This window comes from Eubalaena glacialis, chromosome 16 (assembly GCF_028564815.1).
Source record: "Eubalaena glacialis isolate mEubGla1 chromosome 16, mEubGla1.1.hap2.+ XY, whole genome shotgun sequence".
NCBI lineage: Eukaryota > Metazoa > Chordata > Mammalia > Artiodactyla > Balaenidae > Eubalaena > Eubalaena glacialis.
Window position 1 is genome coordinate 62,540,729 of NC_083731.1, and position 24,612 is coordinate 62,565,340.

Consider the following 24,612-nt stretch of genomic DNA (forward strand, 5'->3'; position numbering starts at 1 on the left):
ATTAACCTAATGACTTTCCCTAGGAGACTTACTCCAATTTTCCCTACAGCAAAATTAAAAAAAAAAATCAAGATAAAAATTGTGAACTATAAGAAATAATATTACCGACAGATAGCAACAATATATTGAGTTAATTCTAAATCAATATTGACTCATAATGCAAAGTAATTGATGACAATCTAGGTATAAAAGTCAAGATGCTTGCAACAAGGGGGGAGAACAGAACATTCTTGTCCTTTTGTGGGGAGGATACAGGCCATGACTAATAACATATTTTGATAGAAAAAAATGAAGTTTTCAAGGGTGTTTAGATAGATAAGAGTAAAAACATCAGTGACACAATAGGGGAGTATTAACACACAAAATAAAATAAGAATATAAATTTTGAAAACAAAATTTTTAAGTACATTTCTTAGAATATCTTTAAGAAGATTTGTTGGTGATAATCTCAGTTGGTGGTGAAGGAATTTTTGGTTATCTAAAAACCCCTACATTTTACCTTTTTTTTTTTTTTCATGAAGCAGCAGCAATGTTTACTCAACACAGGATAGATAGTGAGGGAATTTGGCCTTGTTCCCTTCTCCCCTGGGACAGTTCATATTGATGAGTAATCCAGTAGAAATCTTTTAAACTCTGGTAAATTCAGAAAAACCACTCCCTTTGCCTTGTCCTAGCCGAGTGCAGTCTGAGACCTGTTGGCTTGGGGTGTTCTCTGATGGAAGCATGGAAAATTACAGTCTAAAGCCAGCACAGAGCTTGCAGGCCCACAGGGTATCCAGAGTTGCCTAGGTCACTTGGCTTTTTGCCTTGGGTAATTGTCTCTTGGTAGAAGGTCCAGACTTTAGGGGGGTGGCTCAGTTAATCCTCAGGAAGGTTCAGTTCCTGCTCTGCAGTTGGCCCATTTTGCCAGGTTTCTAGGCTGTTCTGCCTGAATCTTAGAGATGGATTTGGAGCCTTCACCAAAGCCTTTAGACTTTGGTGAAGAATAAGATACTCTGTCTCTTGCTGTTTGGAGCAAGGAATGACCTCCAGATGCAGGAAATACAGCAACACCTGGACCAGGGACATGACTTCCAGAGACCAACTGTTCTGTAATAGAGATGGGCTGGCTGGTTTGGCAGGGAGCTTGCTCTCTTTTCTGAGGGCCCAGAGTAGTGTGGGGCTAGAGACCATGGCAAGGTTGTGCAGGGACATCTTGTTCACCATTTCATTTTCTGCCACCCTTTTCAGGTGGTCCAGAAGGAAGTGATCTCTGGCTTTGGGAATGACAGTAGCAAGTTAAGCATGTAGCTCTCCTTTGCAGCTGGGCTGGAAAGAGGGATGCCTTTGGCTAAGTTGGGGTAGAACTTGTTGGTGAAGACTGGCTCAGGCAGCTAGTGGAAGTAGAACTTCAGCATCCCAGGGATGGTGTTGACTTCCTTCTCCTTCATCTTCATTGACACATCCTTGTTATTGCCATCAAAGGACACCTTCAGGGCCTGAATGTGGATGACCACTCTGGACATGCAATATATGACCACTTCCTTCATGCCCTGGTTTTCAATCTCCACCATGCACTGGCTCATGAGGTAGGGCACCCTGGGCCTCTACCTCTTGGTGACCACAGTGACCATGGCAATCTTGACTCTGAGCACGCACTTCTGTTTCAGGAATGAATTCTCTTGGAGCTCAACTCCTCGCTGGTGAACTTGAGGGAGAATTTCACTTTAATCCCACTCATGGTGATGATGGTCAGCTGCCACTTTCTGTCCTTCAAGCCCTGGGGAATGCAGCTGGAGCTAACCCTTCCCCATGATCCTGTCTGAACTCTCACTGTCCTCCTTGGTGATTTTTGTTTTGTTGTAACACTTTTTGTAGCACACTACCCTCAGGGCCTGGGAGCTTTCCAGCTCAATCTCAAACTTCTTGTTCCAGGTTGGTTAAGCTGTGTCCTTGTAGAGGCACATCTCTGCTTTATTCACAACATTATCTAAAAGATAGATAGATGAAGATAGGTAGATAGATAGATAGATGATAGATAGATAGATAGATAGATAGATAGGGTATTTAAATTGATATTTCTCTCAAGATTTTGAAGATACTGTTCTATTGTATTTAATTTTTAACGTTGCTGTAAAGTAGCAGTTTGTTTTCATTATTCTGTAGGTTACCAATCTTTTTATTTCCCCCCCTGGCTTACCTTAAGGTCTATTTTTTTTTGTTTTGGTTGTTTTTATCCACTATAGTTTCACTAGAATATTTTTGCATGAAGTTATTCTTGTTCAGTAATCCTGCTTGAACTAATTTGTTTTCTTAACCTGAGACTTGCATCAAGTCTGAAAAATTCTTAGCCACTATCTCCTGAAATATTACCTACCTCAATTCTTTCACTAGCTCTCTTTGATCCCTTTGAAGAAGGCAGACATTTGCCTTTTCATTCTATTATTTATGTCTTTTAATTACTATTCCATATCTTCTATTTTTATTTTTTTTGCCTCCTGTTCTGCATTTGTATAGCTTCTTAAGATCTAACTTTCATTTTATGAATTTCCTATAGAGTTTTTAAAATATTCACTGAGTTTTAAGTTCAATAATTATGTTTTAAAACGTAGAAGCTCTACTTTGTCCTTATTCAGATATTTCTGGTTAGTTTTTATTTTAATTTATAAATCATCCAATGTGAAATATTTCATACATACATGCAACAAAATGACTATTGACACTTCACATTGTACACCAAAATAAATTCCAGATGGATTTCGGATAAACATATGAAACATAAATAGAATAAACCTTTTAGAAGAAAACAAGAGAATATCTAGTAACCTTGTAGTATATAAAGAATCTTGAACAGGACAAAAATTCTACTCTTAGAAGTCAAATAATTGGATGATGTTAAAATTAGAACACTACTCATAAAATGGCAGAGTGGGAAAAGATCCTACAACAAATTAATACAAATCAATGAAAAAGATGCAGCACAATAGAAAAGACAAACAAGTATTTCACTAAAGTGTGTACCCAAATGATCTATAAACCTGTACTCAACTTTGTTATTCCTCAGGAAGATATGTCTGTCTGTCTATCTATCTATCTATCTATCTATCATCTATCTATATTTTTAAGGAAGAATTTTATTTCTAAGTTGGACAGAGTAGTCCATTGCTAGCTAACGGTCCCACAGAGAATAGCCAGAAAGGCTAGATAATCACAGAAATTATATTTTTGAAGACATCAGAAAACTATGAAAAAATGGAAGACAAGGAATTAAAATTCCAACAAGGACAGAATCATTTAGAATTGAACTGAAAATTTCCACTTTTTTTTAATACATATTTTTTTCTTTTCCACATTATTTTCCATTATAATTCATTACAAGACATTGAATATAGTTCCCTATGCTCTACAGTAGGTCCTCGTTGGTTGTCTATTTTACATACAGTAGTGTGTATCTGTTAATCCCAAATTCCTAATTTATCCTTCCCCCTACCTTTCCCCTTTTGTAGCCATAAGTTTGTTTTCTATGTCTGTGAGTCTATTTCTGTTTTGTAAATAAGTTCCTTTGTATTATTTTTTTAGATGCCACATGTCAGTGATCTCATATGATGTTTGTCTTTCTCTGTCTGACTTACTTCGCTTAGTATGATAATCTCTAGGTCCATCTATGTTGCTGCAAATGGCATTATTTCATTCTTTTTTATGGCTGAGTAGTATTCCATTGTGTATATATATATACCACACCTTCTTTATCTATTCATCTATTGATGGACAGTTAGGTTGCTTCCATGTCTTAGCAGCTATTGTAAATAGTGCTGCTATGTCCTACTGGGATGCATGTATTTTTTCCAGATATGTGCCCAGGAGTGGGATTGCAGGATCATATGGTAACTCTACTTTTAGTTTTTTAAGGAACCTCCATACTGTTCTCCATAGTGGCTGCACCAATTTACATTCCAACAGTGTAGGAGGTCTCCCTTTTCTCCACACCCTTTCTAGCATTTATTATCTGTAGATTTTTTGATGATGACCATTCTGACTGGTATGTGTTATTTTCTTTTCCACTAATGTTTTTGGTCATAATATTGGATATCCTTAACTTCAGTTTTCTAGATGAATTTGTGTAGAATCAGAATTACTTCTTCCTAAATAATTGGTAGAATTCACAAGTCAAACTATCTGGGCGTAGAGTCTTTTACGTGGGAAGTTTGTAAACAACAAGTTCAGTTCCTTTAGTAGATATATTGTTTTTCACATTAAATATTACTTTTTAAGTGAGCTTTGATACTTTCTGTCTTTGAAGGAATTTGTCCATTTTATCTAACATCAAATTTATTCATATTCTTTACTTATTCTTTTTACATCATGGAATTTCTAGTGATGTCATTTCCCTCATTCTTGGTATCAGTAATCTGTTCTTTTTTTTTTTTTTTCCCTAGTAAGTCTGGTTACAGGTTGATCTTCTTGAGGAAGCATTTTTTGGTTTCTTTGATTTTCTATACGGTTTTTTCTGTTTCTAATGTATTGAGTCATTGATATACACACTGATCTTTATTATTTCCTTTCTTCTCACATAGTTTTTTTTTTTAACATCTTTATTAGAGTATAATTGCTTTACAATTTTGTGTTAGTTTCTGCTGTATAACAAAGTGAATCAGCTATATGTATACTTGCCTTTTAATAAGGGAAATTTACCAATTCTATGCCAATTCTATGTGTAGGTAGGAAGCAGAATATCTGAGTGGGTCCCAGACAGAAGGCAAAACTGGATCAGAAAAAATCAGCAGTGCTTTAGGTAGCTACATGAACATATAGCCAGTATGATCCTCAAGACGTTTGGCAAATATCATAGTGGTTTTGGGAAGAGTGCTGGAGCTAAGCTAACAACCTGTTAAAAGGAGGGTAGAGTGCATGAGTACTAAGGAACTGCAAAGTTAGCAATTTCAAGCTGTGAAAGTCTGAGCCTTAGAAGCAGGAGAGTGCCAAAAGTCAACTAAATCTTATCAAAATTTAAAATCAACCTTAAACTACTTTTAAGTTAGGATTACTATAGGCTTTAAAGGGAGGTCTGCAAGATGAATATCATGCTGTCATTCTAGAACTCAATGCAAATCTCTAAACAATAATATTAAAAAGAAAGTTATTTTATAAAAAGTTTCTTTGGACATACCAAAGTAACATTTAGTCTTCTAAAATTGTAAGGATAAATGTGACAAATTTTCACTTCATAAAAATGACAAGAAAATGCAGGACCTTCAGTTGTTTTTTATTCTTCCCACTTTACCCTGAGAAAGGCTGGTACTTTATTTATTTAGTTAGTTAGTATTTTAGTTTTTTCAGAACAGAGAGATAGTATGAATAAAAATTAAAAGAAAAAAACAGCAGTCAATAAATTTTATTGTAAAGAAGAATTATTTCTGTTGTCTAGTGCTTTCAAGAAAAGTTATTTAAGAGACATCCTTTGGCATCCATGGGAGATTGACTCAGGACCCCCCATAGAAATCAAAATCCATGTATGTTCAAGTCTCATATAAAATGGAGTAATCTCATATAAGCTATTCGTAACCTCCCATATACTTAAATTATCTTTAGATTACTTATAATGCCTAATACAATGTAAATGCTATGTAAATGTTGCCAGCATGCAACAAATTCAAGTTTTGCTTTTTGGAACTTTCTAGAATTTTTAAAAAAAATTTTTGATCCAAGGTGGATTGAATCCATGGATGTGGAACCTGAGGTTATGGAGGGCCAACTGTATTTACAAAGCAGTAGTTTAATGAATTATAGATAACAAGATACTTGCAAACTAAATGAAAAAGACTTTATCAGCTCAAGAGGAACAAGTTCTAGATGAAGCCTCATCATAGATCAGATAAATAAACCCAAATGTTTAAAGATTTTTCTTCATTCCCTTAACAAAATTTTTTTTTATACTGCAATTATTTTCTGAACTAAGTTCCAGCCAATCTCTTCTCTTGTGTAACTCTAATAAAATTACTCATTGCTAATGTTACTTCCATCAAATTAAAAACCGCCTATCCTTCCTTCCTGCTTCAAAGACCATTAAGGCATCTGCATTAGATTTTAAAAAAACTAAGTTATGCTGCTCAAATTTTTGCCAAACTCTTATTTTCCTCTTATTGGAATTGTAAACTCGATGATTTTAAGGAGAAGAAAAATAATGTTATTCATAATATTTTGACAGACCAACATTACTAGGACATATTATTATAATTTTACTACTTGGACCAAACTGTTTGTCAATCTCACCTGCTCTATGTAGCTTTGAATACATTTTCCTGTCTAATCTGGGCTCTTATATCTGTGCTTTAGACTGAAATCTTGAATCTTTCATTCTTTCCTAAATTTAGGTCTGTCTCATCTCCTACCTTTTGACTCCCTCCAGGATTTAGGAAGCCCAACCATGAATTATTGAGCATCCATTTTTCTGAATCTCAAACAAATCTTAAGATAGAGATGTATAGCAATAGATGGGCAAATAGTAAGATTATAATAATGTACAATTTAAATAGTAAGATAATATTTGAACATGAAATGATCTGGCTTTGGTCTGCATAAACCATGAATTGACATTTTTCCATATCATTCGCCTGTGTTTATTTGCAAATCGGAAAAAGCTTCGTTATTGGATTATACTTTTTTTCTTAATTACTCGATACAAAGATTTATGAAAACATTACTTTATGTTTAGATTTATATCTAACTTATTTGATGTACAGTATTAATTTGTATAAGTGAAGTAACATTATAAAAATATCAAAGTTAAAAATAAATTTGTATGTTATAATTAATTGATTTTTCCTGCAATTTACCTACATCTCTACAATTGAATAATCAAAATACTACACCTTCATGTAATATTCTAAGACTGAGTAAAATGGAGGTTTTATTTCACCTCTTCCTCTTTCTTCAATATACTCTCTACCAGCCTGTTTTCCGACCTGTGGAATAAGCAAGATAAAATGACAGTTCCCTCTGGAGTGTATCAAAACACGCCAGAGCAATAAAAACTATGATAGGAAAGATTAAGCTTTTTGACCCCAATTGTGGCATCTCAGCTTTTTAGAGAGTCTGGCCTCACTATCTTTCCTCAGTGCATGGGGCGTTTCACAAACATTTTGAAGCTAAGAAATCTCTCTTTCAGAATGGAGCCCTAGGGATAATTTAAATCTTTTGACCCACTGGCAAATTTCTCCATCCTGGAGGATTAATTGACCATTCAGTCGATAAACTTTTGAAGACTTGAAGGGAAATTTACAGATGTCCACGTGGGACACATGGGGGACATATTAAAGGGACAAACATAAGTTTTTATTTAAAAGAGATTACAACTGAATCATGGAAATAAATGATACATATAATCAGAATAGATATAACTCTTATAAGAATAAACTGATTGTTGGCTTAAGCATTTATTTCCTAGTAGGTTTATGTCATTATATTAGACTCATAGGTAGATTATCCTGCCCTCATGGATCCTTGCATATTAAGGATAAAGAATAATTAACCATGTATAGGATAGAATATAGTCAGTGCTAAGTAACATAAAAAACTATGAAGCAACATCATGGAAAATCATAAGAGAAGGAGGTTACTTTCATGAAAAAAATCAAGTAAGACTTCCTAGGGAGAGTAAGACTGGAGCAAAGCTTGAAGAATTGGTAAAACTTACTTATGGGAAGTGGGTAAAGAAAAGACCATCCACAAAGAGAAAAATCAAATGTGGCAGCAATATCAAAGCCTTGAATGTCAAAGAGTTTCATTTTTAATTCTACAGAAAGGGATTTTCAACATTGTATAAAACATTAATGTCCATTGAGACATAAATGGATATTGCATTAGAAATAAGTATAGGGTTCTCTGGAAGAATTAAATTAAAAATCAAATACTCCATAGATCTAGAGATATCTAGAGCAGGTGGTCATAGAGTAGAGACTATTACTATGACTATTACTACCACTGCAACCCCTGTCCCACTGCTGCTGCTAAATAGAAGCCGAAACCAATGAGGCATGAGGATGAGGTGCTGTGGGTTTATGACTAAGTAAGTAGTCTGATTGATGTTGTATCTTGAAAAGATAACCAGCAGTGTTCTAGATGAAAACACAGTAGACAGAGTGATTTTTCTAAAATAGAGGCCTGATGTCACTTCTATAATTATTAAATTTATTTATTTATTTATTTATGGCTGTGTTGGGTCTTCGTTTCTGTGCGAGGGTTTTCTCTAGTTGTGGCAAGCGGGGGCCACTCTTCATCGCGGTGCGTGGGCCTCTCACTATCGCGGCTTCTCTTGTTGCGGAGCACAGGCTCCAGACGCGCAGGCTCAGTAATGTGGCTCACGGGCCTAGTTGCTCCGCGGCATGTGGGATCTTCCCAGACCAGGACTCGAACCCGTGTCCCCTGCATTGGCAGGCAGATTCTCAACCACTGCGCCACCAGGGAAGCCCCACTTCTCTAATTATTAATACTTTGCAGTGGCTTCTCAACTCACTTAGAGGAAAAGCTAAAATCCTTATGTTGACCTTTGAGAGCCTTGGTGTAGTCTCTACTATGTCTTTATTTTTATCCCCTCTTCTCTCTCTCTGCTCTCTCTCTGTCTCTCTCTCTCTAATTCTGTTCCACACACACTGCTCTTTTACCACACAGAGCATCCTTACACTCTGCCTTCCTATTCCTGTTCCAGGGAATATTGTTTCCCAGTTTTACACCCAACTCATTTCCCTGCCTCCTTCAAGTGTCTGTTCTAATTCACTTTAACTTTATTATAAATAACCATTCCATTGTAACTTTCCTCTAACTTTCAGTGCTTTTGCCCTGCTCAACTCATATTTATCACTCTTATCCTACCATAGGATATACGTCTGTTTATTTCTTTGTTGTGTGTCTCCCATAGCTGTGACAACTGCAGTAGAGCAGGGACAGAGAAACTTCTGTACCCACAATACATAGAACCATGCCAGGTGTGTTCTAGCTACTCAATAAATAGAAATTGAGGAAATGGAGAGAAAACTAAGGTTGTGGAGACTAATTAGAAAGTGTTTTGTAAAACTGAATGTGAGAGGAAACAAGGGCTTAAACTTAGGTGCAAATATATTAGACAGAAAAGATTAATACTTAACTACAGGGAGAGGCCTTCAAGATGGCAGAAGAGTAAGACGTGGAGATCACCTTCCTCCCCACAAATACATCAGAAATACATCTACATGTGGAACAGCTCCTACAGAACACCTACTGAACGCTGTCAGAAGACCTCAGACCTCCCAAAAGGAAAGAAAATCTCCACATACCTGGGTAAGGCAAAAGAAAAAAGAAAAAAAGAGACAAAAGAAGGGGAACAGGACCTGAACCACTGGGAGGGAGCTGTGAAGGAGGAAAGGTTTCCACACACTAGGAAGCTCCTTCACTGGATGAGACGGGGGATGGTGGGGGGAAGCTTCGGAGCCACGGAGGACAGCACAGCAACAGGGGTGCAGAGGGCAAAGCAGAGAGATTCCCACACAGGGGATAGGTGCTGACCAGCACTCACCAACCTGAGAGGCTTGTCTGCTCACCTGCCGGGTCGGATGGGGGCTGGGAGCTGAGGCTCCAGCTTCGGAGGTCAGATCCCAGGGAGAGGACTGGGGTTGGCTGCGTGAACACAGTCTGAAGGGGTTAGTGCGCCACAGCTAGCTGGAAGGGAGTCCAGGAAAAATCTTGGAGCTGCCTAAGAGGCAAGAGACCATTGTTTTGAGGTGTGCGAGGAGAGGGGATTCAGAGCACCGCCTAAACCAGCTCCAGAGATGGGCGTGAGTCGTGGCTATCAACACAGACTCCAGAGACGGGCATGAGATGCTAACACTGCTGCTGCAGCCACCAAAAAGCCTGTGTGCAAGCACAGGTCACTATCCACACCTCCCCTCATGGAAGCCTGTGCAGCCCGCCACTGCCAGTGTCCTGTGATGCAAGGACAACTTCCCCAGGAGAACACACGGTGTGCCTCAGGCTGGTGCAACGTCAAGCCGGCCTCTGCCGCCACAGAACAGGCTTGCCCCGAATTCTGTTCCCCTCCTTCCCCCCAGCTTGAGTGAACCAGAGCTCCCTAATCAACTGCTACTTTAACCCCGTCTTGTCTGAGCAGGAACAGATGCCCTCAGGCGACCTACACAGAGAGGCGGGGGCAATCCAAAGCTGAACCCCAGGAGCTGTGCGAACAAAGAAGAGAAAGGGAAATTTCCCCCAGCAGCTTCAGGAGGAGCGGATTAAATCTCCACAATCAACTTGATGTACCATGCATCTGTGGAATACCGGAATAGACAACGAATCATCCCAAAATTGAAGCAGTGGACTTTGGGAGCAAGGATGTATATATATTTTTCCTTTTTCTCTTATCATGAGTGTGTATGTGTATACTTTTTTGTGTGATTTTGTCTGTATAACTTTGCTTTTACCATTTGTCCTAGGGTTCTGTGTGTCTGTTCCTTTTTTTTTTTTTTTTTGGATAGTTTTTTCTGCTTGTTATCATTGGTGGGTTTCTTTTTTTTTTTTTTTTTTTTTTGGCTTGGTTGCTCCCTTCTTTCTTTCTTTTTTTTATTGCTTTTTAATTTCTTAATAATTTTTTATTTTAATAACTTTATTTTATTATTATTTTTTTCTTTTTTTTTTTTTCTCCCTTTTCTTCTGAGCTGTGTGGCTGATGGGGTATTGATACTCTGGACGGGTGTCAGGCCTGTGCCTCAGAGGTGAGGGAGCCAAGTTCAGGACATTGGTCCACCAGAGACTTCCAAGCTCCATGTAATATCAAACGGAAAAAGCTCTCCCAGAGATCTCCATCTCAACACTAAGACCCAGCTCCACTCAACAACCAGCAGCTACAGTGCTGGACGCCCAATGCCAAACAATTAGCAAGACAGGAACACATCTCAACCCATTAGCAGAGAGGCTGCCTAAAATCATAAGGTCACAGACATCCCAAAACACACCACCAGACACAGTCCTGCCCACCAGAAAGACAAGATCCAGCCTCATCCACCAGAACACAGGCACTAGTTCCCTCCACCAGGAAGCCTACACAACCCACTGAACCAACCTTAGCCACTGGGGGCACCAAAAACAATGGGAACTAGGAACCTGCAGCCTGCAAAAAGGAGACTCCAAACAGTAAGTTAAGCAAAATGAGAAGACAGAGAAACACACAGTAGATGAAGGAACAAGGTAAAAACTCACCAGACAAAACAAATGAAGAGGAAATAGGCAACTACCTGAAAAAGAATTCAGAGTAATAATAGTAAAGATGATCCAAAATCCTGGAAATAGGATGGAGAAAATACAAATGTTTAACAAGGACCTAGAAAAACTAAAGAGCAAACAAACAATGATGAACAACAAAATAATTGAAATTAAAAATTCCCTAGACAGAATCAATAGCAGAATAACTGAGGCAGAAGAACTGATAAGTGACCTGGAAGATAAAACAGTGCAAATAACTACTGCAGAGCAGAATAAAGAAAAAAGAATGAAAAAAATTGACGACAGTCTCAGAGACCTCTAGGACAGCATTAAATGAGCCAACATTTGAATTATGGGGGTCCCAGAAGAAGAAGAGAAAAAGAAAGGGACAGACAATATATTTGAAGAGATTAGAGTTAAAAACTTCCTTATATGGGAAAGGAAATAGTCAATCAAGTCCAGGAAGCACAGAGAGTTCCATACAGGATAAATCCAAGGAGAAACATGCCAAGATACATATTAATCAAACTATCAAAAATTAAATACAAAGAAAAAATATTAAAAGCAGCAAGAGAAAAACAAAAAATAACATACAAGGGAATCCCCATAAGGTTAACAGCTGATTTTTCAGGAAAAACTCTGCAAGCCAGAAAGGAGTGGCAGGACATATTTAAAGTGATGAAAGGGAAAAGCCTACAACCAAGATTACTCCACCCAGCAAGGATCTCATTCAGATTTTATGGAGACATTAAAACCTTTGGAGACAAGCAAAGGCTAAGAGAATACAGCACCACCAAACCAGCTTTACAACACATGTAAAGGAACGTCTCTATGCAGGAAACACAAGAGCGGGAAAAGACCTACAATAAAAAACCCAAAACAATTAAGAAAATGGTAAAAGGAACATACATATCAATAATTACCTTAAATGTAAATGGATTAAATGCTCCAACCAAAAGACATACTCCCTCTGAATGGATACAAAAACAAGACCCATATATATGCTATCTACAAGAGACGGACTTCAGACCTAGAGACACCTACAGGCTGAAAATGAGGGGATGGAAAAAGATATTCCATGCAAATGGAAATCAAAAGAAAGCTGGAGTAGCAATTCCTATATCAAACAAAATAGACTTTAAAATAAAGACTATTACAAGAGACAAAGAAGGACACTATATAATGATCAAGGGATCAATCCCAGAAGAAGATATAACAATTGTAAATATATATGTGCCCAACATAGGAACACCTCAATATATAAGGCAAATGCTAACAGCCATAAAAGGGGCAATCGATGGTAACACAATCATAGTAGGGACTTTAACACCCCACTTTCACAAATGGACAGATCGTCCAAAATGAAAATAAATAAGGAAGCACAAGCTTTAAATGATACATTAAACAAGATGGACTTAATTGATATTTATCAGACATTCCACCCCAAAACAACAGAATACACTTTCTTCTCCAATGCTCATGCAATATTCTCCAGGATAGATCATATCTTGGGTCACAAATCAAGCACTGGTGAATTTAAGAAAATTGAAATCATATCAAGTATCTTTTCCAATCACAATGCTATGAGACTAGATAACAATTACAGGAAAAAATCTGTAAAAATTACAAACACATGGAGGTTAAACAATACACTACTTAATAACCAAGAGATCACTGAAGAAATCAAAGAGTAAATTAAAAAATACCTAGAAAAAAATGACAATGAAAACATGATGACCCAAAACCTATGGGATGCAGCAAAAGCAGTTGTAAGAGGGAAGTTTATAGCAAAACAATCCTACCTCAAGAAGGAAGAAACATCTCAAATAAACAACCTAAAATTACACCTAAAGCAAGTAGAAAAAGAATAACAAAAAACCTCCAAAATTAGCAGAAGGAAAGAAATCATAAAGATCAGGTAAGAAATAAATGAAAAAGAAATGATGGAAAGAGTAGCAAAGATCAATAAAACTAAAAGCTGGTTCTTTGAGAAGATAGACAAAATTGAGAAACCATCAGCCAGACTCATCAAGAAAAAAAGGGAGAAGACTCAAATCAATAGAATTAGAAATGAAAAAGGAGAAGTTACAACTGACAATGCAGAAAAACAAAGGATCATGAAAGATTACTACAAGCAACTCTATGCCAATAAAATGGACAACCTGGAGAAATGGACAAATTCTTAGAAAAGCACAGCCTCCTGAGACCGAACCAGGAAGAAACAGAAAATATAAAGAGACCAGTCACAAGCACTGAAATCGAGAATGTGATTAAAACTTTTCCAACAAACAAAAGCCAGATGGTTTCACAGGTGAATTCTATCAAACATTTAGAGAAGAGATAATACCTATCCTTTTCAAACTCTTTTAAAATATAGCAGAATGAGGAACACTCCCAAACTCATTTTACGAGACCACCATCACCCTGATACCAAAACCAGACAAAGATGTCACAAAGAAAGAAAACTACAGGCCAATATCACTGATGAATATAAATGCAAAAATCCTCAACAAAACACTAGCAAACAGAATCCAACAGCACATTAAAAAGATAATACACCATGATCAAGTGGGGTTTATCCCAGGAATGCAAGGATTCTTCAATATACACAAATCAATCAATGGGATACACCATATTACATATTGAAGGATAAAAACCATATGAACATCTCAATAGATGCAGAAAAAGCTTTCAACAAAATTCAACACCCATTTATGATAAAAAGCCTCCAGAAAGAAGTCACAGAGGGAACTTACCTCAACATAATAAAGACCGTATATAACAAAGCCACAGCCAACATCGTTTGCAATTGTGAAAAACTGAAATCTTTTCCAGTAAGATCAGGAACAAGACAAGGTTGCCCACTCTACCACTATTTTTTAACATAGTTTTGGAAGTTTTAACTACAGCAATCAGAGAAGAAAAAGAAATAAAAGGAATCCAAATCCAAAAAGAAGAACTAAAGCTGTCGCTGTTTACAGATGACATGATACTATACATAGAGAATCCTAAAGATGCCACCAGAAAACTACTAGAGCTAATCAACGAATTTGGTAAAGTAGCAGGATACAAAATTAATGCACAGAAATCTCTTGCATTCCTATACAATAGTGATGAAATATCTGAAAGAGAAATTAAGGAAATACTCCATTTACCATTGCAACAAAAAGAATAAAATACCTAGGAATAAACCTACCTAAGGCGACCAAAGATCTGTATGCAGAAAACTATAAGAAATTGATGAAAGAAATTAAAGAGGAAGATATACCATGTTCTTGAATTGGAAGAATCAACATTATGAAAATGATTACACTACCCAAAGCAATCTACAGATTCAATACAATCCCTATCAAACTACCAATGGCATTTTTCACAGACTAGAACAAAAAATTTCAAAATTTGTATGGAAACAAAAAAGACCCCAAATAGCCAAAGCAATCTTGAGAAAGAAAAAGGAGCTGGAGGAATCAGGCTCTTTGACTTCAGATTATATTACAAACCTACAGTAATCAAGACAGCATGGTACTGGCACAAAAACAGAAATATAGATCAATGGAACTGGATAGAAAGCACAGAGATAAACCCACGCATATATGGTCACCTTATTTTTGTTAAATGAGGCAAGAATATACAATAGAGAAAAGACAGACTCTTTAATAAGTGGTGCTGGGAAAACTGGACAGCTACATGTAAAAGAATGAAATTAGAACCCTCCCTAACACCATACACAAAAAATAAACTCAAAATGGATTAAAGACCTAAATATAAGGCCAGACACTATAAAACTCTTAGAGGAAAACATAGGCAGAACACTCTGTGACATAAATCACAGCAAGATCCTTTTTGACCCACCTCCTAGAGAAATGGAAATAAAAACAAAAATAAACAAGTGGGACCTAATGAAACTTAAAATCTTTGTACAGCAAAGGAAACCATAAAAAAGACAAAAAGACAAGCCTCAGAAGGGGAGGAACTATTTGCAAATGAAGCAACTGACAATGGATTAATCTCCAAAATTCACAAGCAGCTCATGCAGCTCAATTTCAAAAAAAAACAAATAACCCAATCCAAAAGTGTACAGAAGACCGAAATAGACATTTCTTCAAAGACAATATACAGATTGCCAAGAAACACATGGAAGGATGCTCAACATCACTAATCATTAGAGAAATGCAAATCAAATCTACAATGAGGTATCACCTCACACCAGTCAGAATGGCTATCATCAAAATATCTACAAACAATAAATGCTGGAGAGGGTGTGGAGAAAAGGGAACGCTCTTGCACTGTTGGTGGGAATGTAAATTGATACAGCCACTATGGAGAACAGTATGCAGGTTCCTGAAAAAACTAAAAATAGAACTACCATACGACCCAGCAATCCCACTACTGGGCAAATACCCTGAGAAAACCATAATTCAAAAAGAGTCATGTACCACAATATTCATTGCATCTCTACTTACAATAGCCAGGACATGGAAGCAACCTAAGTGTCCATCGACAGATGAATGGATAAAGAAGATGTGGCACATATATACAATGGAATATTACTCAGCCATAAAAAGAAACGAAATTGAGTTATTTGTAGTGAGGTGGATGGACCTAGAGTCTGTCATACAGAGTGAAGTAAGTCAGAAAGAGAAATACAAATATTGTATGCTAACACATATATATGGAATCTAAGAAAAAATGGTTTGAAGAACCTAGGAACAGGATAGGAATAATGACGCAGATGTAAAGAATGAACTTGAGGACATGGGGAGGGGGGAGGGGGAGGGGTAAGCTGGGACGAAGTGAGATTGTAGCATTGATATATATACAATACCAAATGTAAAATAGATAGCTAGTGAGAAGCAGCCACATAGCACAGGGAGATCATCTCGGTGTTTTGTGACCACCTAGAGGGGTGGGATAGGGAGGGTGGGAGGGAGACGCAAGAGGGAGGAGATATGGGGATATATGTATATGTATAGCTGATTCACTTTGCTATAAAGCAGAAATTAACACACCATTGTAAAGCAATTATACTCCAATAAAGATGTTAACAAAAAAACCAAAACAACCATAAACAATTATTTGGGGCATATGTTATAGTAGAAAGGGGTAGGCTGTGAAAGCAGATGGTCTCTAGTTCAAATCCTAGAGTCCCAAGTTCATAGTTATGTGACCAAATGCAAAATACCTCATGTCTCTAAACTCCAATTTTCTCCTGTTTGGAAAAGGGAAAATGTCCCCTTTTCAGATTCCTGTAGGTTATAGAGAAAACAAATGTTCAAGGTAAGACCTAGGTACTACTACAGGCATCTTTATAGTGTCACATACTTGAACATATTTTTTAAATAGGATTAGAAGTTTTATCTACATTGAGTCTCCACAAGGAGATTTTAAGTTGTACAAAACAATTCATAACCTTTATATCTTTTGTAATGTCCATAGTTCTTAGCATGGTCCTATTTTTATATGATACTGAAAATAAAATAATAATAAAAAGTCCCATTTCTTGAACATCCATGAACTGATTTTAGTATTAATCAAATAAAATGTGGTACATTTTTTATTGAAGTATAGTTGATTTACAATGTCATTAGTTTCAGGTGTACAGCACAGTGATTCAATTATATTTTATATATTATATAGATAATATGTATATATATATATATTCTCTTTCAGATTCTTTTCCTTTATAGATTATTATAAAATATTGAGTATAGTTCCCTGTGCTTGTTGGTTATCTATTTTATATATAGTACTATGTGTATGTTAATCATATCCTCCTAATTTAACCCTCTCCCCCACCTTCCCCTTTGGTAACCATAACTTCATTCTCTAAGTCTGTGAGTCTGTTTCTGTTTTGTAAATAAGTTCATTTTTATCATTTTTTTTTTTTTTTTTAGATTCTGCATATAAACAATATCATATGATATTTTTCTTTCTCTGTCTGACTTACATCACTTAGTATGATAATCTCCAGGTCCATCCATGTTGCTGCAAATGGCATTATTTTGTTCTTTTTATGGGTGAGTAATATTCCATTGTATATATGTACCACAACTTCTTTATCCATTCATTTGTCAGTGGAATTTAGGTTGCTTCCATGTCTTGGCTATTATAAATAAGGCTGCAATGAACACAGAGTGCATGTATTTTTTGAATTATGATTTTATCCAGATATATGCCCAGGAGTGGGATTGCAGGATCACATGGTAACTCTATTTTTAGTTCTTTAAGGAATGTCCATATTGTTCTCCATAGTGATTGCACCAATTTATATTCCCACCAACAGTGTAGGAGGGTTCCTTCTTCTCCACAGCCTCTCCAGCATCTATTATTTGTAGACTTTTTGATGATGGCAAGTAAGGTGATACCTCATTGTAGTTTTAATTTGCATTTCTCTAATAGTTAGCGATGTTGAGCATTTTTTCATGTTCCTTTGGGCCATCTGTATGTCTTCTTTTGAGAAATGTCTATTTAGATCTTCTGCCCACTTTTTGATTGGGTTGTTTGTTTTTTTAGTTTTCTTTTAACATTGAGGTGTATATCCAGATTGAGCTCTTTGTATATTTTGGAAATTAATCCATTGTTGGTCATATCATTTGCAAATATTTTCTCCCATTCTGTAGACTGTCTTTTCATTTTATTTATGGTTTCCTTTACTTTGCAAAACCTTTTAAGTTTAATTAGGTCCCATGTGTTAATTTTTGTTTTTATTTCCATTACTCTAGGAGATGGACCCAAAAAGATATTGCTGCGATTTATGTAAAAGACTGTTCTGCCTATGTTTTTCTCAAAGAGTTTTATAATATCCAGTCTTACATTTATGTCTTTAATCCATTTTGAGAGTTTATTTTTGTATATGGTGTGAGAAAATGTTCTAATTTCATTTTTTTACATGTAGCGGTCCAGTTTTCCCAGCACCACTTATTGAAGAGACTGACTTTTCTCCATCGTGTATTCTTGCCTCCTTTGTCATAGATTAATTGATCATAGGTTCATGGGTTTATTTCTGAAGTGAAGTACATTTATATCTAATATATTTAAAATATTTGAAAGCAGACTCAGAGTAGTAATATGATTTGCCGATGGTCACACAGCATATAAATAAAGAACTGACATTCAAATTAATTTTTTTCTGAAATTCGTTTCACTTTGTTTTCATATACCTGTTATGATAGTATACAGTTCTTGAATTGACAGCTTTTTCCATGGGTGAGGTCCATCTTTGTCAAATAACTTTTCAAAATTTCAGTATCCCCATTTTCTTACTGCATTTTACATCACACCTAAAACAGCTATCTATGTTACCTCTTTCTTCACAGACCTCTAACCACATCCTACTTTGCTTTGATCCAAAAATAAATGTTAGATTATTACCATTAAATGTTTACTCTGAATTGTCATTTCTCCCTATTATTTACCATCTAAGTTTATGACCCTTTGAACATAGCTCTACAAAACTCTGCAGCTCAGAAGCAGTGGATCTCAAAGTGTGGAAGGGGTTTAATTTAAAAAGTATAAATTAACATAGCTTGAGAATATTTTTCAAATGCCAGCCCCATTTCCTTAACAGATGTTCCCAGTCCTAGAGCTCCAAGCAGGAAAAATTTTTAAACCTCTTCAGTAATCTGGATATACGCCTCACTTCTTACTTCATGGCTGAAAGTGACCATCTAAGACTAAGGTTTTTCATAATTTTCTACTCTATATTAACAGTGTCTAGCTTAATGCCTATGTAGCTGCAGTACATCTATAATTCATGTCCTTTCCCACTTGGCAGGAAAGAAACAGAAAGAGAGAGAAAGAAAACAAAGTTCTTGTCTGTGAGAGTGAAAAGTTCATTAATGGATGAGTTAGAAGTAGACCTAAGTCTAAGAAGAACATTGAACATGCATTTTCTGAGAGAAGTAATTCTAGTTTTCTAGGTAGACATTGGAAAGACATAGCGTGAGCAAAATGCATGTAAGATGGAGATGCCTATCCCATAAAGGAGAGAGAGGAAATTGGTGTGCTGGAGAGTAGTAACACATATGTATGTTATTCATTTAAACAGATAAGTTGGAAACAAGCATACCTTTTCCACTATTCTTTTTTCTACTTCAGGTATAACATCATGGGATTTGAGACTCCATGATTCTCACATTCTAAATGCTTTCAAGCTGAAATATTTTTAATAAATGTTCACATTTTTTTATGCTGCAGTGGATTGATTCCTATCTCAATAAGAGGCACATCTCTCTGCTAACTACCCAGTTGGACACAACATTTTCCTAATCATTTTTGCCTTTAGATTTTTTACATGTTTTATCTGTCAGAATTGGCCCCCACTCACCTGGGCTCCTTCTGCAGAATTCAGCAAAGACTTCATCTCTTCAGTAACCTTTCCCTGATCCCTACAACCTTGGCTTAAAAATCTGTGTCTTATGCTTTCATAGCATCACATTATTTACCCCACTACACAAATCATATATTGTGTTGCAATTGCCAGTTTTCTTATCTGTCTCAGCCATTTGGGGATACCCTACTTGAAGGTAAGACATTATTTTTTTTATTATATTTGAAACTTTTATTTCACTGCTCAATGCATAGTAGTTTCAATTGCAGGTACTTCTTTTAAGAAGGAGAGCTAAGTAGCCATAGTTTAAAAATCAAGCTTAAAAACTAAGGGTAATGGAAAACTTGCTGAAGGGAAATTGGGGGAAATTAGTCCCTCTAAGTTGAATGGAAATGTGAAAGAGACATCTTTTCTCTGATGTAGCATCTGCTCTGGTAAAGGAGTTGGGAATATTATTAAATATCTCTTTTAGGTATACAAGAAATAAAATACTCAAATAACAACATTTTAATGTGCATTCTCAATTTCTACTTAGTTTTAATTTAATTTTAGTTCTTTTTTGAGTAGCTAAATGGTTTTTCTTGGTTTACCATAATACATATATATGTTCATTTAAATTTATTCAATGTTTATTGAGAAAATGCTATACAGATAGATTCTGAGAGTACTTGCCTTCTGATGACTAATTCTTTTATGTTACAAGAGGATCCAGACCTTGTTTGTTAGAAACGATGAAATAAAGATACCCAAATTACCTGAGAAAATTTATCTCAAAAAGTGAAATACATCATTTTATTTAGTTTAGGAAATAAAGCAAGATGAATGAGGCACATGCATCCATCATCCTGAGTGTCTTTGAAGGATGATGTGCAAATTTTGCAGTGTGTTACTGTCATTAGGCTTAGTGTTTATTTCTTAACATTTTCTCTCTGATCGGTTTTAATTCCCCATTTACTAATATTATTATAACCAGTTACAACATATGAGTGTTGAATTAACTTTGTCTTATTATGACATCTAATTTGATATGTAGAATAAATAAACTTTTATTTGTTTTATCAGAGAAAAAGAGGTATAGTAAAGAGCCTCCCCTGCTGGCAAGCCCAGCCCCAAAGAAATATTGTGGATTAGTACTCACTTGGTTAAAGTCAATTACAGGGCCCGTGGCTTTATATGCAGGAAAGTGCCAAGCTCTAATAAAGGTACTTCCTAGGTATGATAATTATAAAATTAGATGAAAACATTTAGTAGGTTTACAGCAAATCCTTTATGAAACGGAAGATGCTGAAGCTGAAACAAAGCCAGATTTGGTAACAGCATGCAAACAACCTTCAGAGTCAAAAATCATTTAAAAATGTCTAATCCTATAACTATCCAAGCTGGCAAGCGCTCAATACACAGAAGATTAATTTGGGAGATTTAGAGGGGATTTTAAAGACAACCTTCTGTGCCAAATATGTTAAGAGCAATGTGTCTTCGGATAAAAATACTGAATATGTCATAATCTGTTGGAAAGATGGAGATACAAAATGAGAACAGGAGGAAATTTTCAACCTCAGAGAATTATATAGTTTTCATTAGGCTTCTCTGTTTATACTAGTGAAGTGGAATCTGTGCAAGAGCATGAACATAAAATCAGAATCATTTCAGCTCATACACAATAAGATGGCAATAGTAGAAAGGATGGATCACAACCTGAAGATGTTTGATGTACAACAGCAAGGACATGGTCCTAGGAAACATTAATGAACTTGAAGGCCAGTGCTGGTAAAATCTTTTGCTCCTGCATTCAAAGTTTCTCAGCAGTGCCATGAGCTAAGTCCTGTCTTAGCGCCCTGCAAACCAACTTAATGATCTTATGTGAAGCCTTCAACACTCACCTGTGTCTCTCAGTGAGTTCTGAATCATTTCCTTGAACAGCTAAAATTCGGCAAGGGAAGGGGTTTAGAGAAAAGAGAGAATATACACTGAACAAGAATAAATAGCTAAAATATATTCGATCTCACAAAGAAATGTCCAAAGTGACATTAATCTGATTTACAGTTATACGATTCTGTGAATCAAAGGGGTAAATGATTTCCTAAAATTGCATTATCCTCTAATATGTATCCTTGGTTATATGAACTTGAAAACCCCAAATTAAAAATGTCACAAAAGAAACGTGCAGATGGAAGACCTAAGGACAATATAGCATTGATTAGTGGTCCAAGAAAAAGGCACTAATAGTTTAGAAAATATCTTATGACACTTTTTCTAAATATGGACAAAATACTCTACCATTAGAAGGATGTTAGAAAGAGCATGCTTAAGCAAAGCCAACAGATTGACAGAAAAGTTATATCTGTATCTTTAGTACTTCCCAATCTTCTTGTGCTTCCTAGAAGTAGACCAGAATGGGTGAGTGCATGCAAAAAAAATTAATATTTTTATTTCATCAGGCTAACTTGTATTCAGTCCTGTGACATACAATCAATTGTATATAAGGTCATATTTCTGCCTCAGGTTCACTCTCTTCCTTTTAAGCCTATAACCCTTGATCAGTTTCTTCAACCACGTCTTTGTGAACATTTTCAATTTCTATTTTTGAACCTACTTAGCAAACCCAAAGCTGAAGCAACCCAGCAGACTGATTTCTTTGTTCCTTTACCTGGGCAGTTGAATCCAACTGGAGAAAATTGCAAAATCCTCAGAAAATTGCCTCTATAAGTTAAGGTTCTCTGAACTCAATAGGGCCATTTACCTTGCTCACCAATTCTCTGTTCTAAGGTTTTCCTCCATTTTCCATAATATCTAATCAAACCATTTCTTATCTCCTTACCTGTCCTACTCTATTACCTTCTTACTCATTCTCAGCAGAAAATCTTGTCTCCTACTTCTCAGAAATATAGACACACTCAGTTAAGAACTTTTTCAAATTCCTGACACCCCATTTATAAAAGTGATGTTATATTGTAACTAACTTCCTTTTCTCATTATGATAGTAAATTTCTCCTTGTGACTAAGGCTAACTCTTCCCCTTGTTCTCTGGATCCCATGAATGCTACAACAGGAATTTCACTCCAATTATTAAAACTTATCCCATTCTTTCCTATACTTTCTTTTTCTTCTTGAATTTTTGAAAAATCCTCATGTCTCTCCCATTTGTTCTTATACGTCAAGCCTTCTCCAGTTTTATTTCCCTCTCTATTACCTAGCATTGCCAAGCTTCATGAAAAAATAAAAATAAAAATCCTTTCCCTTTATCTGTTTCATCTTTTCCCATTTATTGTTCACACCATGGCAATATCCAATTTCATCCTTTACTCATCCAGTGAACAAAGCTCTCAGCAAGACTGTTGCTAAATTTTTGTTGCTATATCTAATAAATACTTAGTACTCATTTATCTATTCTCCAGGGAGTATTTTATATTGTAAACCATAACCTCCTCCTTGAAACCAAAATTCCCTGAGCTTTCTCAATGTTAAGCTCTTTCGGTTCTTCTCTTACCCCCTCCTTGATTGCCTCTTCTCAGCCTCCTTTCAGATTTGCCTTAGTAAACTCAATTATTCACAGGGCATTCTAACTTGTGTGCTGATGGCTCTTTGACAGATTCTCTGAAGTACCTGTTACTCATCCAGGTCACCTCACTCACTCAACACACTTATTGCAAGATGTCCTGCACACTAACGTATAAAAAAGGACATAAAATATTTAGATTCGCTACCAATCAGGGATCATCATTTTATCATGTCCCACCAAAAAAAATTTTTAACAACAAAAACTGATTTATTTGCAACCCAGCCGAGTACCCATCACTTCAATGGAGCATAGGAGGACTTCCCTGGTGGCACAGTAGTTAAGAATCCACCTGCCAATGCAGGGGACACAGGTTCGAGCCCGGGTCTGGGAATATGCCACATGCCGTGGAGCAACAAAGCCCGTTCACCACAACTACTGAGCCTGCGCTCTAGAACCCAGGAGCCACAACACTGAACCTGCGTGCCACAACTACTGAAGCCCGCTCGCCTAGAGCCCGTGCTCCACAACAAGAGAAACCACCACAATGAGAAGCCCGCACACTGCAACAAAGAGTAACCCCCTCTCGCTGCAACTAGAGAAAGCCTGAGTGCAGCAATGAAGACCCAATGCAGCCAAAAATAAATAAATAATTATTAAAAAAAAAAATGATCACAGAAGTAGAAAAGAGTCACACTGCAAGCATCATTTAGTCCAAGGCAGAGCTCCATGCCTCCCAATAGAGCAAGCCCATCTTTCCCAGAGACCCATGCCCAGAGCCGAACTGAACACACAAATAGGCAAGCACTAAGGTTCCTCTGGCAGTATGGTTAGAGAGATATTTTGTAGTGTCTATCCTGTCTTTGTAAGGTTTGAGTGATAAGCAAAAGTTTAAATATTAAAAGCCAAAGTTTAACATACAAGAAAATACATTTGAATGACTTCATGACCTTGTGTAAGGGAAGAATATAAAAAGACACATTTCAAACTAGTAACACCTTTTTACAATACATGTAACCAAGAAAAGTCTAGTATCCAGAGTTTATTAATAAAATCTTAGAATAAATAAGCAAAATAGGCATAACAGGCAAAATAAGAGACTGACATTTCACAGAAAAAAAAATCCAAATTGTCTCAACATGCAAAAAAGTATGCACTGTCATTACATAAAACTGAAATGCAAATTAAAACCCCAGTGAGATTTAAATTAATATACAATACATTTTCAGAAGTTAAAATGTCTGACAACACCAAATTTTGGCAAGAATGTTAAGCAATGGGACTCTCACCCTAGCATTAGACAAATTCTGATACCAGGCATCTTCTCTAGAGAAACTCACTCATGAACACCAGCAAATCTGTATAAGCGTGCTTTAAATTATACTGTTAATAGCAAGGGAATAAGAAAATCCTAAACGATCTTCAATATTAGAAGAGATAAATTGCAATGTGTTCATTCAAAGAATATAATGCAAACATGAAATGAAGGAAATAGAACTCTATTCACCAATATGAGTAATCTTGAAAATCATGCTATTCAAAAACAAAGTTACCTAGAAATTTAATAAATAAGAAAAAACAT

General features: G+C 36.2%; 1 pseudogene; it reads right to left on the bottom strand.

The window, feature by feature from the left end:
* Window positions 1–968: 968 nt before the first annotated feature.
* Window positions 969–24,612, bottom strand: part of LOC133076363 (breakpoint cluster region protein-like) — a 54,296-nt pseudogene continuing 30,652 nt past the window's right edge.